The sequence below is a fragment of the Parambassis ranga genome, unplaced genomic scaffold, assembly GCF_900634625.1.
Source record: "Parambassis ranga unplaced genomic scaffold, fParRan2.1 scaffold_92_arrow_ctg1, whole genome shotgun sequence".
Lineage (NCBI taxonomy): Eukaryota > Metazoa > Chordata > Actinopteri > Ambassidae > Parambassis > Parambassis ranga.
Window position 1 is genome coordinate 65,518 of NW_021144821.1, and position 15,426 is coordinate 80,943.

Sequence of the window (15,426 nt, forward strand, 5' to 3'; positions counted from 1 at the left end):
TTGTTGTTGTGGTGGTTCTGTGTTGTGGGTTTGTTGTGTCTTACCATGTGTTACTGTGGTTTTTGGTGGATTGGATTGGTTTGATGGATTGGGTTTGATTGATGGTTTTTTTTGTTGACTGTGAATGGTCAACACCCAAAGGGGGAATGAATAGTGTGATGCTACAACACTAGCAGCCTTGACCAGTTTTGAAATGCTGAAATGAAAATGTTGACAGCAAAGCACATGTGACAAATGAATCCACGTGGACAGAAAATCAAAAGAAATGGATCAACTTTGCATTGAATGGAACAGCTCATGACTCCTTAAAGGAAGAAGCATTGTGAGGATCTCTGAAGAGTTGAAGACGAGAAGAAGAAATGATCCATGCTTTCAGCAACTGCATCAGAACCTGGACAAACCTTCTGGATCAAACACTCAGTGTGTGCCACATCAACATGATGACGAGCAGCGTCACAGCAATGTCCAATCAATCAGCAATTGTTGTGGAAACTTGAAGTCCATTTCTGAGGAGATGGGGAGACAGGCGTTTAATACGTCTGCAGGACGGGTGCTCCTGAACTGATGTAGGAGCTTTGGGAGGCGTTAGCTTGGAAATAGGACAATGTAGGGCAGAATAAGCAAACGAATGATAGTGTAGGAGAGACTAAATTAAACCATTAGGCGCTGTGACAGGAAGCATATAAAATAGGACAATGTAGCAGAGCTAGGAGTTAAATTAAACCATTAGGCGCTGTGACAGGAAGCATATAAAATAGAACAATGTAGGAGAGGTAGGAGTTAAATTAAACCATTAGGTGCTGTGACAGGAAGCATATAAAATAGAACAATGTAGGAGAGGAAGGAGTTAAATTAAACCATTAGGTGCTGTGACAGGAAGCATATAAAATAGGACAAACATTCGTCATTATCTAGCCAAAAATCCAATAAAACGTGATGTGATTAAGTAGGCGTTTAAAGTCTGTGCTTCGTTACCACGTGCTAGCAGCATAGTAAGAAAAGGACGTCAGGAAAACATGGCCTAGACCTTATTTACTAGTAGATCAAATTTATAATATATATAACTTTAATGGCTAAGTAGGGTAGGAGAGAGTTAGTAGTTATAAGTAACATTAGGGATGCAGATGTTATGTTAGCTGGTAGCTAGTGGTTATAGGTTATTGGTGCTGGGCATTTGGTTTGTTGTGATGGTTGTAGGTGGGTTGTTGACGATGGGCTAGTTGTTGGTCTTGTGGAGTTGTTTGGTGTAAAATGCCCAGAGTAGTTTTTTAGTGTAATAAATAGGACAGGATACCAGGCAAACTAGTCAAAGCGGTAGTGTAGAGGCTAGAATTAATGGCCCAAACCTGGCGTCCTGAAAGTGAAGTTTAGATGTTGCGTATATCACCTTATATGGTGGCAAAACGAGTTCGTTAAGTAGCACGTGCATCGTTGGTGTTTTAACAGAGCGTAACAAAAATAGTTGTTTAGGTTAATTTGGAGAATCTTCATCAACAATAAGAGTAGTTAATAGAAGTGAGACAGATTAAAGTGTTGGTGTCTAAACTAGGCAGCAAATGAAATGTCAGTGTTCCCTTTAACTGTAAATATGTCAAGTGGTTGTAGCGTACAAAGGTAAATTCTTAGAACAAACTATGCTTCCTAAAAAAAGGTGTAGCGGTAGAGCGCGTAAAGAAAGTCTAATTCAAACTTAGGACGAGCCGGTAGCCGAAAGTGTAGGGTCACTTTTCACTTTGATGTAGGCAGCTAGGTAGCATAGCCACTATGGGTGCTTTTTATCATGGGCTTTTTGGTTGTTGGAGGAAATATGAGTGCGTTCATGGCTCTTTTGTTCTTCACAGAACCGCTGATGTCACCTGGAAGGCCGGATTTCTGCAGGGAAGGTAACGTGTCTGCAACTGTTCTCTACACATGCTAGTGAGCATGCCTGTGAAGATGCCTGCTTACCACTCTGACTTTATTGTTCCACAGAACCGCTGAGTGGACACCTGGATGTCTGCAAGTGAGGTAATATGTCTGCAACTTGTTAACACATCCTGCCAGTGAAGACACTTACCATGCTGCTGTGACTCTTTTGCTTTGCAGGAGCAGAGATTCGTCACCTGGGAGGCCGGATTTCTGGGATTAAGGTAGTGTGTTTGCAAGTCATCATAACACATGCTTTCTGTGAAGATGCCTGCTTACCACTGTGTTTTATTATGTTTTTAGCTGCACAGGACCACTGATTCGTCACCTGAGAGGTGGAATTCCTGCGAGTATGGTAGTATATTTGCAACTCATGTTAACACATCTTTCCAGTGAAGACGCTTGCTTACCAGTCTGATTTTTGTTGTTCGGCAGAACCGCTGAGTGGACACCTGGACTTCTGCAAGTGAGGTAATATGTCCGCAACTTGTTAACACAACCTGCCAGTGAAGACACTCACCATGCTGCTGTGATGTTTTTATTTTTTGGCTTCGCAGGACCACTGATTCAGTGAAGGCTGGATTTCTGCAGTAAGGTAGCGTGTTTGCTAGTCATCTTAACACGTCCTTTCAGTGAACATTATTCCTTAGCACTTTTTTTCTTCACAGGACCGCTGATTCATCACACCGAAGGGTGGATTTCTGCCGGTGAGATGATGTGTCTGCAACTCATCGTAGTACATCCTACCAGCGAAGATGGGTGCAATACTGCTGTGTGACTTTAGAAGCCCGGATGTGTAGGTATTCAGTCTGCAAGTCATGGTAACGCATCCTACCCCAGCAGCTTACTTACAGTATTGCTTTGTGACCGTTTTATCCCCCGTAGGCCTCGAAGAAATGCTGAAGGACCTGGTGGCCTCTGCAGTTCGACCAGGTGCGATGAACTCCCCGTCACAGATTGTCACCAATGGCAATTAACCAAAGGAAGGTTACTGTCTTAATATGGTCTGTCCTCTCCTCCGCAGATGAAGAGCACCTTGAAGCATCTGCGCATCGTCGCCTCTGCCTGTCAGCGTGGTGTACAGTAATTGCTTTAGTGTTCTCTCTCAGACCGCACCAACAGTCTATTGCAGATGTGGAGGTAATGTAAAACCTTGTGAAACTGTAGGTATTTAACTTGTGTTTTTCTGGTGTTTTTTTTTAAATGCAGACATTGTTTTGAAATGTCAGAGGACTTGTTTTAGGTTTGGCCGAACACTCAAGTAGAGCGTTTTGCCCTGTCTCCGGAACCCCAATGGACAGGATTTCAAATGACTCTCCGAGTTGGAAATCTCACCAAGACTTTGGCTCCGGATGGATTCGGCGTGCACCAACGTGCCCTGACTGTTTGACTGACTGAGGGTCTGGGTGGTATTGTGTTGTGCAATGTAGGGTCAAGGTTGTGGATGTTGTAGCTTAGATCCTAGAATGCCGGCATGTAGTTAGTTGGAGTTGAGCTTGTGGATTAGTCGATTAGTTTTGTTGGGGTTGAGGTGTGGTTTGGGTGACTTGACCGGGACTAAGAGCACACGCAACAACCAAAAAAGGAGCAAGGAACGCCAAATGTGTCGCACAACAGGCACCAAGGATTTCTCAATGTAACATATGCGTGGAAACGGTTACAGCAAGGAGACATTGTGGACAAATGAAATACAAACATACTCAAACACGGTGTTGGAACAGAGCAGCACATGACTGCTAAAGTAAAGAGCAAAGATGGAAAAACGCACAGTTGCAACTACAAATGAGCAATGCTATCAGCAAACACATCCAAACCCGGATCAAAGCTGTGGACAACTGGGAAATCAATCAGTGGCATTTCAAACCAACAATGTCACTGCAATGTTTTAATCAAGTACTTGCACAAGGGAATTGTGGAAATGCAAGTATGGGTTCTGTGACCAACATGATATTCAAATGTGCTGGGGTGCTGGTTTTTTTGGAATTTCAGCACTTTCAGAATGGTCCCTTTATACCAATGATGGGGGAAATGTGGGAAATGAATGAATAATGAATAATGTGTGTCATGGTGTGGCAAATTGCTGCTGGGTTGTCAACAAAGGTTTTGTGCTGCCTTTCACCTGGACAGGTGAGAGGTGGGGTCAGTGCTTGAAAAGGACAAAGATCCTTTTCTGGTCCCACCCCTTGCGTTTTGTGGTGTCATTGCATCGCATGGTCACGTCATTCCAGAAACCTGTGCTTTTTCTCTCCGTTTCTGTTGCTTATCTGTCAGGTACCCACTGCCACCCCAACTCCACCTAACACTGGGGTGGTAGGGGGTGGAGCAAAGGCCAGAATCTGAGCTGGGGGACAAAAGTTGACCTGCTTGTTTGTTTTTGTCAATAAATGTGTCTTCCACATTTCCACAGCTTGTACTGGAAGTGTCCCTACTCTGCTAACCCTAACCCTTTAATCCCGTTTGTCATTGTCATGTTAACCTTGTTTAATAATGGTCTTCTGTACCAGAGGGGTGGTCTTGACCTGGACAGTTTTGGCCAGACTTGCGTCACCACAAACCCAAACATGCTTTTTGTAATGGATCCGTTTCAGTCAATACAGCCGTGTCCAGAATTTGCCTTTGCAGAAATGAGAACGACATGTTCGACAATCGGGGCGCGCCGTTGACGAGGAATGGTAAGTGGAGCTTGCAAGCGAAGTGTATTTTGAAATGCAGCGTGCGTTTGAGTTGGCGATTCACTGACATGTTTGTCTCTTGTCTTCCAGATGGTCCGGTGACGTCACTCCCCGGCATCGCTGTGTTCCGGCCTGCGACCTTTTGTTTATTTTTGTCAATGCCATGTTGTGAAATGACTGAATAAAAGTTGTTGATGGAAGTTTTTGTGGTTTGCTCATATTTGTGAGTTTGGAACATTGGAATGTGTTTTGATAAAGACAGATTTGATGTTTACACGATTGCAGGTGTTATGTTTTTGTGTGTTTTACACAGGGACTGGAGGATCTGGAGTGGGTGGTTGTGTCCTGCCAAACAGTGCCCTGGTTTCCCCTTAATGTCAAAGCCTTGGTATTGTAGTCAATAAATTGTCCCACACAATGTTGTGTGTTTGTTTACAGTTGAGTGAGTGACATTGTTGTGATAAGGTGGCTTTAAAAAGTACAAGCAAGCTGTGTCATTAGGGGTTGTGCGCACGTTTTGAGTGTGTGAATCATGCCATGAAGTTACAGTCATTACATACAATCTGTATTTGAAAAGAAATCTGTGCCATTGCTCGTCATAACAGTCATGCCAGTGGGTGCAGTCCAGCCATGCTGACGTCTCCAAAATGCTAAATGTTTGAAATGCATTGTGTGTTCATCAGTTAAATACATGATGTATTGCTGCCATGGAAAGCTAAACACTTGATGAATCCTTTGACAGATGTTATTCCAAAGAGGTACGATGGTGAAGCTGATTTTGTTTCACTGTGTCCACAGGCCCCGCGTGTCGTCAGATGTCGATGCAGAACCGCGGTCTGGACCTGTGAGACGGCTGGAGTTGTCCTGTCTTCCCGTCAGCAGGAGGGGTTCTGGTAAAGGTTGATGACACTATAATTGGTTTTATTGAGGTAATGGCATTATTGGCATCGATGTAATCATGTAAAATGTTATTTGTGTAGCATGTTGTGCATGAATAGTTGTTTTAAAGAAACCCAGAGCCTCACCCCCAGATAGAAAGTCCCTTTTAATGTGAAGAAACCTTCACACTCTTGGTCGTCGAGCACTGTAGGCTGAACCGGCATGCTAGCGTGCTCTGCAGTGTAGAAGATGGAGTGTTTTTGGGTGATGTGAAAGGTGAAAGGTGAAAGGAAAGTTTTCAGATTTGTATCTTGTGCAAGACATGTTGTTGTTGCGCTGTACTTTGCCAGATTAATTAGTTGTGTAAGGGTGTTGTAGGCTAGTTTGTATGTACTCAGATAGCCACTGTAGCCTCGCAGGAATGCCGTCATGTGGTAGAAGTATGTCAGATAAGTTGGACACTGCAAGTGTTGTGCATGAAAGTAGCATTGATAATTGTACGAATGTTGTTTGTTTTTTGTATGCTTGTCTGCACAGAGGCATGTAGCAAGTACAGGCCGATTTGACCTGATGTTTAAATTGCGTTAGACTGAAGATGAACATTGTGCCAAAAAGAGCCTAACCAAAAAAGTTGCAATCCAAAGATCCTAAAGTTAACTTGAGTTTGAGTAGTATTGGGGCTACTTTGGTGTACTGGTAGAACCAGGGAACAGACTACGGCCAGAAGCAAGGTCAGTTGTCTCAAAATGCTCTCTTAATGCAGCATTTCCTTGCAGATGAATGATCGAAGCTGTAGGTGTCCTGCATGAGTCAGCTCTTGTGAAAATTCTTGGACTTGTCCGATGAGGAAAGGATTCTGGATTAGGAGGAGGAGCTGCTGCCAGAGGCAGAAAGTGTTGAACTTTTTGGTGAAGTTTCCAATCAGCTTGTAGTTTTGTGAAGTGCTCACATTCTCCCTGAAGACTTTAGGAGGTCCAGCCTCCTCTTGAAAGAGCGAACACCGACTGCAGCTTTAAATGAAGCTCATTATGACGTTATGTGACGTAATGTCCGTCAAAAAGGCAGCCATTTTGGTCTTGTGCTCATCGTGCAGATAAAGCGAAAGCTGTGTTCTCTGACTCGAGACCAGTGCATTTCCTTTACTCAGCCACCTCACATTGTTGCTCAAGTAGCAGGTCGTTGGCTCGTTTGCCTCAACATGTTCCAGGCGTTCTCTCAGGAGGCGATGCTACTCCTTCATCCGGGGTATAGCCCCCTCTCTTTTCCAGCGGGGTTACACCCGCAGTTCACTGAGGTCCTTCTTATCTGGACAGACGTGGTGAACAGCTGCATCAAGCTGGGCCAGTACATCACCTGCTCATATTTCAGATTTGTGGGTTTCTGTTGAAGCTGCCATTGGAATGTGTAAATGTATGCCTGGTGAGTCTGGATGTGTCATATTGGGCTTGTAGTATCGTCAGCTCGGACTTCAGGGGAAAACACCATGGGTCTCATTTGACACCTGTAACTAACAAGGATGCAAAATAAAGAATCACACAGTGACCTGCATCCCTACCTCAGAAGCCAAAGATATGGCACACTGAAGGAAAGAACCAACCTCATGCTGCGACCTGCCGGACCTCTGCCTGAACAGCACTTGCTTCCAGTACAATGGGATCACCTGTCTCCATTTGTGGCTAATCTGTACATAGAAGAAGTGGAGAGAAGAGTTCCTGTTGATACCTGGGTTAAAGACCCATGAATCGGAACGGTTCACAGAACACATCAACTCAGTGGACGTCAACATGAAGGTCACAATCTGGCTCTCTTGAAGGAAATTCTGCAGATGCTTTGCTTTAATCTTCAATCTCTTGCTTTAATCTGGCCCTTTTTCCTCCAAACCTTTGGACCTTGAGTCCTGAATAAAAGGCGCACTTGACTTTGTATGTTGGCTCAGGCTTATGAGCGGCCTTTATTTATTGATTTGTTTATGTATTGATTTATTTGTGTATTAATTTATTTCAGGGACAGTGCATATTAAACAACAAATGTGTAAATATGCCAGAGTTAGACAAAGGGCTTTTTTCATTTGTTGGTGAAACCCGAGGATGTGAACAGCTGGAAGCCACCTCCTGGATGTGTCTGAATGTGACTCCTGGCTCATTTAAGTGGATCAAATGCGGATCTCTGCCTGAATATTATTAACTGACATTAACCGATATGCTTGGACACAGCGCTCCTTAGCTATGAACTGTTGCATGTGGAGGGGTTCAGTGACGGTCCTCTGGCCAGTTGTCATGTCTGCAGCGTTGCTCATATTGAATCAATGTAATGAACATCTGTGCAGGTGTTTTGAGTTGAGTGGATGATTAGTGTGTTTCACTGTGGTCATCATTTGGATTTTGTTTTGTGCAGCGTTGCATGTTTTTAGCAGCGCATAGTCTTCTGTGTCCTGTTTCGTTCTTGCATCCTGATTGGTTGATAATGGTCTATGAGGGATCACTGTAGTCTAATTTTGTTCAATTCCTGAGTGTATAATATGTGGAATGGAATGGACTGTTTTTGACATTGTAAGTTTTAGGAGAGGGATATATATATACACACATACATACATATGTGTATGTAAGGGAGTGTTTCTTGTCGCTGTAGCTTAGGGGTTGAGGCTCTGGGTGTGTGAAGTGCTTTGAGACGGTTGAGATTGTGAGAAGTGCTGTTGAATTGAAACAGAATTGAACTGAATGTTTTTTTATGTCGGCTAAGGAGAAGGAGATGACGGAGATGAACAGAAACGGTGGAAATGGAAGCAAGACTGCAGGTATGTGTTTTTTCTGTATGTTGTGTAGTCGGACAGATTTGGAAGTCCTAAAGTTTATGTCTTGTTGTGTTTATGCCGTAGGCCCTGGTCCTGGCCCGGCCCTAGCCCTGGTCCTGGTCCTGGCCCTGGCCCCGGTGTGAGGAGCCACAGCAGCTGTCGATCAGGTGATGTTTGTCCTGGTGTGAGTGTTGTGTTGCCAGTTAGTGCTCAGTAGAGATTTTGATTGTACATGAGTGTCGTTACTTTGAACCACTGTGTCCTCTGAGCGGGTCAGTACTACTTCCTCGTGTGCGGACATAGTCCATATTTTTCCAGGTCAACTTCAGAATCAGAATCAGAATCACTTTATTGATCCCAGGGGGAAATTGCTTTCATTCCAGGTGCTCCATGTATGCTCAAAAAGACAGGTTAGAAATATAAATAAGGTAAAGTAATAAGCGTAAGATAAAAATAAAACGTAATAAATTCTAAACATTAATAAACATTCAAGTAAAATCCTGGCAAGTGAAGACTGAAGTCATATATAATACTTGTACCGTGTGCAGTAAGATCTCGTCTAAATAAATCCAATATGGATAAGATTACAAGACAGTGTGTTCTGATCTCAGAGGGAGGTGTTGTACAGTTTGATGGCCACAGGAAGGAAGGACCTCCTGTGGCTCAGTGGTGCATTTAGGAGGGATCAGTCTGGCGCTGAACGTACTCCTGCACCTTAGCAGCACGTGGTGTAGAGGATGGAAGCTGTTCTCCAGGATCCCTGCAGCTCAGACAGCATCCTTCTGTCTGACCCTGCTGTCAGGGAGTCCAGCTCCACCCCCACCACATCCCCGGCCCTTCTGATCAGTTTGTTGAGTCTGTTTGTGTCCACTGCTCTCAGTCTGCTGCCCCAGCACACAACAGCAAACAACATGGCACTGGCAACCACAGACTGATAGAACATCCTCAGCATAGTCTGACAGATGTTAAAGGACCGGAGCCTGGCCCTTGTTGTAGAGGGCTTCAGTGTTCTTAGTCCAGTCCAGTTTATTGTCCAACACCACTCCCAGGTATTTGTAATCCTCCACAACGTCCACACTCTGCCCACCGATGGAAACTGGAGCCGCGAGTGTCTTGGTCCTCCTCAGGTCCACAACCAGCTCCCTTGTGTTTGCCACATTGAGCAGCAGATGGTTCAGCTCGCAGCATGTAACAAAGCTGTCAACCACAGTCCTGTACTCGGACTCTCCACCTTTGCTGATACAACCCACTATGGCAGAGTCATCAGAAAACTCCTGAAGGTGACATGACTGTCTGGTAGCTGAAGTCAGAGGTGTAGAGCGTGAAGAGGAAGGGAGACAGGACTGTCCCTTGTGGGGCTCCGGTGCTGCTGACCACTGTATCAGACAAACACCGCTGCATCTGCACATACTGTGTGTAGCATATCCCACCGAAAGATGGTCTCACACTTGAACTGATGATCTCAGGGTTTAATGAAAATCCCAAAACCAACAAATACGAACCTTGTGCCTCTTCGGAGGGTTGCTAATACATGAACCATTCTGTTTTAATACTCTGTCTTTACCGTTTGTTGCCGTCACCGTACTGTTTAGTTATTAGCGGCACTCTGCGATTGCAGTGCAAAACCCTTTCAATATAAGCCAAAACCAAGATGCAAACATGCTGTAAAGATAACAGAATAATAATTCACAGGGCTATCTTCGTAAGAAAGCAAAATATAAATGGGGTTATTTACACTGTGGTCTACCAGTTCAGTGAGTAATGTTAGAACAGAACGAGTCAGTATATATGTATGTATAGAATATAGAATATAATAGAACTACTACTACCAGCAGCAGTATGATGTTAACACGATCAGTGCTGGAATGTTCCCGCCTCTTTGCGTGAGGAGCATTGAAGTGGCGAGCAGTAGTCGTACGATTAACCCCACATCCCGCTGATTCAGCCAGTCAAAACGCGCCTCAATGAGACTCTGAGACATGTTTCTCTCTCCCTTTTGTCAGGTGGGTCGTGTCAGGAGAACGGCCGCCCGTCGTCGGTAGTTTCACATCCTGTTCATGGTCGTCACCACCGTGGTGTGGTACCTGCTCTGCCGGACGCCGTACAGCATCATTGCGATGATGGCCACCTTTGGCCAGCCCGGGCCCATCGGTCCTGTTGCCAGCGTCATCCCATCAATTGTTGCCAAGACCATCAACCCCCTCATCTGTATCCTGATGAACAAACAGGTGAGTTAGTGACGTGCCTGTGGTCAGGGATCAGGAGTTAAAGTGCAGAGGTCTGCAGTGTGAACGAAGGCGGAGATTTCATATGTAAAACAAAGCTGGTGATTGGTGAGTGAGTGTAGTGTAGCTGTGTACTTGTAGTCCTTTGTGTGTCTGCATGTGTCTGCAGGCTGGATTTATGGTGAGCAGCTGCTTTTGTGACCCATCAGAAGCAGCTGTATACGAGGTAGGAAGTGTTCCAGTAAGAGTTACCAGAGGAGCTCAGAGAGGTTCTGGTGAGGGAGGCCCGTCAGCACGTCGCTGCACCTGTGTCATAGAGAGAACATGTGCACCTGGACGCACCGGGTCAGTTCAGACAAGCGACGGGCCAAACGGGTCCATGTCAGCGAATGATAGTGTTGATGTTTCGAGTAGAACCAGAGGAGGAAAGAGAAACATTGTGATGTAGAGTTGTGTAGTGTTGTCGTTGTGACGGCCCCTGTCGGAGTGGGACCAGTGATCCTGTTTGTTGGCGATGACACGTTGTGATGCGTTATAAACGAGGGATGTCCCGATCAGGTTTTTTTGCCTTTGAGTCCGAGTCCGAGTCGTTTGATTTTGAGTACGTGCCGATACCGAGTCCCGATCCGATACTTTCAAGATTCTCTATAAAGGCGGAAAATAGGATTTCAGACACGCAGCAGCTCATCGAGACCTCACATCAAAAGCAACTGTCATACCCAGGCCTGTCACGATAACAGATTTTGCTGGGTGATTAATTGCCAAGAGAAATTATTGCGATAATCGATAATATTGTCGTTTTGAGACCATGTTCAACTAATATAATAACGACATATTATGCAAGTACACCCTTTAAAGATCAATAAACTTTAATTTCTAAAGAACATTTAACACTGGAAAGGCCCCAATCATCAACATTATTATTATTTTAATAATATTAATATTATTATCATGAGTAGTGGTAGGCCTATTACCATGGCTTATCTGAGCATAGTCGATGGAGTTAAGTCAAACCAACCAGCACATCATGAGCAACAGAGCCGAACAACACCACTCTCTGGGAGTGGGCTCACCTACGCGTTTGCGTTTGCAACGCCACCATGTGGACAGAAACACATAGAAAGTGACAGCAGAGCTGGCACCAGAGGACTGGGCAAGAGGACTAGACTGGGTGGCGCTGCAGCGAGTGCCGCCAGTGAGAAGGCAGAGAACTTCACTCGTACAACGCGGACTCTCTCTGAGAGCAGGTTCTATACATGAGCATGTTTAGTGTCGTGGTGAATTGTGGCAAAGTGTTGAACCGGTGTTGAGCAGCTTCACAGCTCTCTGTGTTGCTGTAACGTCCAAGCCCTGCAGCGCTGTGACGCACCGTGGCGACGCAGACAGCGAGCTGACCGTGGTCTGCTCAGAACATCCCGTAAACGTTACACAATGAGTTAAAAAATAAGAACTACCTGTTGGTTTGACACATTTTAAGACAGAAGCCGCGGGACATATAAAGTCCGATGGCCTTTATACGCTACGACGCACCGGAGTGACGCCTTGTGTCATCCAGTCTGTTTGACAGAGAGAGAGAGAGAGAGAGAAAGAGAGGAAAACAAACCAGCATGCAAATGTAATTTATCGCGGCCGAAAAACTTATCGAGCCCATTTAATTTATCGTGCAATGAATTGATTTATAGTTTATTGCGACGGGCCTGGTCATAGCCACCCTGCACAGAAGGCGTTAACTTTGAGAGCCCTGATCAATATATATCTGAGTCCTGATCGGGAGGTAACATCCGATTCCGATCGAGTCTGAAATCACGTAATCGGGCCCGATTTGCGATCACGTGATCGGATCGGGACATCCCTATTATAAACCGAGTGTGTTTGGTTGGTTTGACAGGAGCTGAGGCTGAAGCCTGTTAACCAGTGTGACAGGCATGTGCGGTTACAGGTGTTGTGTGTCGTGTGTGTGTAGTTTATGTTATTAACCAGACGAGCAGCTGTAGTGTACCAGTGTCAGTAGGTATGTGTTTGTATATGTGTATATAATATATTGTATTACTATTGAATGGAATATCTAAACAGGTGTACAGAGGCACTTTTCCAGCAGCCATCACTCCTGTGTTGTAATCAGGGTCGATTGATATTGGCCAAAAAATGAATCCGGATTATTTATGGCATTTAGCCGATAATGATGAATTGATGACAGTGGCCCTGACGTGTTTTTGACTCTAAACCTCCACATGGTTGTAAAATGATCCTGACAAATCATCAGTCCAGTGCCTTCATTGTAACAGGTGAAAGTAGTGATTAGGCAGCAAGCTGTTGCCCAAGCACATGTAATTGAGTGGAATGTGTGTTGTGTAGGTCCAGGAGAAGAGTGTGATGAAGCTTCTCAGTGATGTCATAATGCAGGTGTGTGTTGTGTCTGTGAGCATGAGTGTGTTGTCAGAGATGAGTTTGTGTAAGCAGATAGATGTGTAGTCCTGAAGTGTTAAAGTTGATGTGTTTGTGTCGTAGGCCCGGGTTGTTATGGTAACAGAAGCGTGACAGCCAGCGTCAGGTAAGGGATTGTCATTGTTGTCGTGTTGTGGTCAGTCCAGTTGTGATGTGTTATGTAATGTGTGTACTTGTGTTTTTGTGTACATTTGTGCAGATGTAGGAGTGAAGAGCTTGATCATCTTCATCTCTTATCTTCAGCACTGGACCTCGCCTGGGTTGTGTTTGTCATCAATGTAAGTGTTGTGTTTGTCGCTGCTGAATAATGTTAGTGTTGTTAATGAGTGTGTTGTCGGTTTGTTGGGTGTTGGGATGTGGGCGGGGGAGCAGCAGGTTAGACCACGCCTCCTGGAGCGTTGGGAATGAGAGGGCGGTGGCTTACCTGAGGACACGTTGTGTGTTATGTGTGTATTGTGTGTTCAGTAGTGTAAGTGTGTGGGTGACATGAAGTGTGCTGTTGCAGGTGTCTTTGAACTTGTGTGCGTTGTGTTTCAGAGGTCCCGCTGTGGTCGTTTGTGTCGGAGTGTGGAACGGGCCGGGGGTGTTGGCGTGTGTGGCAGCTGAAGGAGCCCCCCCCGGAGGATGTGTGGAGTGCGGTACGTTAGCGGTCGTTGAGCGGACGGATGTGTAATGAGTGGAGTTAGTGTTATTTGTATTTGTAATCCATGTGCGTTTGTGTAACGGCAGTGTTTATGTAGTGATGTGTAATATGTGTAAGTGGCGACAGCGGTTGATGTGTTTGTGTGTTTGTGTTTGCAGGCGGCCAGAGGGGCGAGTCCACGGAAGTGTGGTGTGATGTCATCGGAGACTCTCTCTTCCTTCCTTCCTCTCTCCTTTCCTTTCTCTCTCTCTCTCTCTCTCTCTCTCTCTCAGACCTGCATCCTGACCTGCAGTCCGGCCCCTGTTCTCTCCTGTGCTCATGGACCTCATCAGCCCCTGCTGCTCATCTGTGCTACTTATGGACTGACGATATATAGATATCATTAAAATATAATCACTGTTTGATCTGCTGCATGTTTGCTCCTCTCTCTCTCTCTCTCTCTCTCTCTCTCTCCCTCCCTCTGTCTCTCTCCCCCCCCCCCCCCCCCCCCCTCTCTCTCTCTCCCTCCCTCCCTCCTTCATCCTCTCTGACTGGCAGCAGGACTGGTCCCCCTTCAGCTGACGGGTCCTGGTCCCCCTTCAGCTGACGGGTCCTGGTCCCCCTTCAGCTGACGGGTCCTGGTCCCCCTTCAGCTGACGGGTCCTGGTCCCCCTTCAGCTGACGGGTCCTGGTCCCCCTTCAGCTGACGGGTCCTGGTCTTAAAGGCAGTGTGTCCTTGCCACAGTGCTCTTAGGGGGTTCCTGTGAAGCGCTCTGAGACAACGTGTGATTGTAATATTTGCTGTATAAATGATACTGAACTGAATTGTAATGAATAAAGGAACCCTTGTGTTGTTGTTGTATGTTGGCTGTGCAGCCATAGTGTTTGTGTAGTGTAGTGTTGTGTAGATGCTGTACTGTGTAATGTCAGTGAGACTTAGTTGTGTGTTGTTATTGTGGTAATGTGCTGTGTAATGTTAGTGTCAGCTAGGTGTTGTTGTGACTGTACTGTGCAGCGTGTAATGTGTGTTGCCTGTTCCTGTGAGCCGTGCACGGACAGTGTTGTAATTGTGTTGTAATTGTGTCGTGTGCCCTGGCTGATGCCCTAATAAAGTTTGCGGTCGGTCTTTGAAGCAGTTGTCAGTGTGTGTTTGTTCAGCTGTTGGTGATGTCACAACGTGTTGTCCCGCAGGTGAAGGACAAGCGGAGCCTGCGCACCGGTTCTGTTGTCGGCACAGTGGCTGCGGAGGTAAAGCTGCTTGTGTGGTAGTAGTCGAGCGTCAGTTCGATTCCCGGTTGGGACTACCCGCAGAGTGCGGCTCATGTTGGTTGGGAGGCTGTGCGACAATGCTGCGTACCCGATGTTGGCCGGAATGCTGCGTCCCCCTGGTGTTGTCTCGGTGTCGTCTCGGTGTCTCGGATCAAGTACTTGTCATCAGTACTTGTAAACCGCCTCGCCTCGCCTCGCTTCGCAGAGCAGAGCAGAGCAGAGCAGAGACGAGACGAATCACGAGACTCGAGACTCTCGAAACTCGCAACTAGCAACGCCAACGACTTAGACTTTGACTTTGAATTGGAATTGGAGGCGGAGGCGGGCGGGCTGGCCCGGGAGGCGCCGGCCAAAAAAGACTAAGTCCAACAATCACGCACTTTGTTTTTTCTCAAAGTAAAACAAACAAACAGCTGCTTAATTACTCAGACTCAAACAGACTTTATTAGACTAAGTCACACAAACATTACACATATCAAACTAACACTTAACATGACACTGGGACACACCTGGCTTAAATAAAACACAAACATTCAATTCACTTTTGCTATTGTTTTATTATTATACAGCGCATATTACTCAGCTTAAGGGGAACCAGTCCTGCTGCTAGTCAGAGAG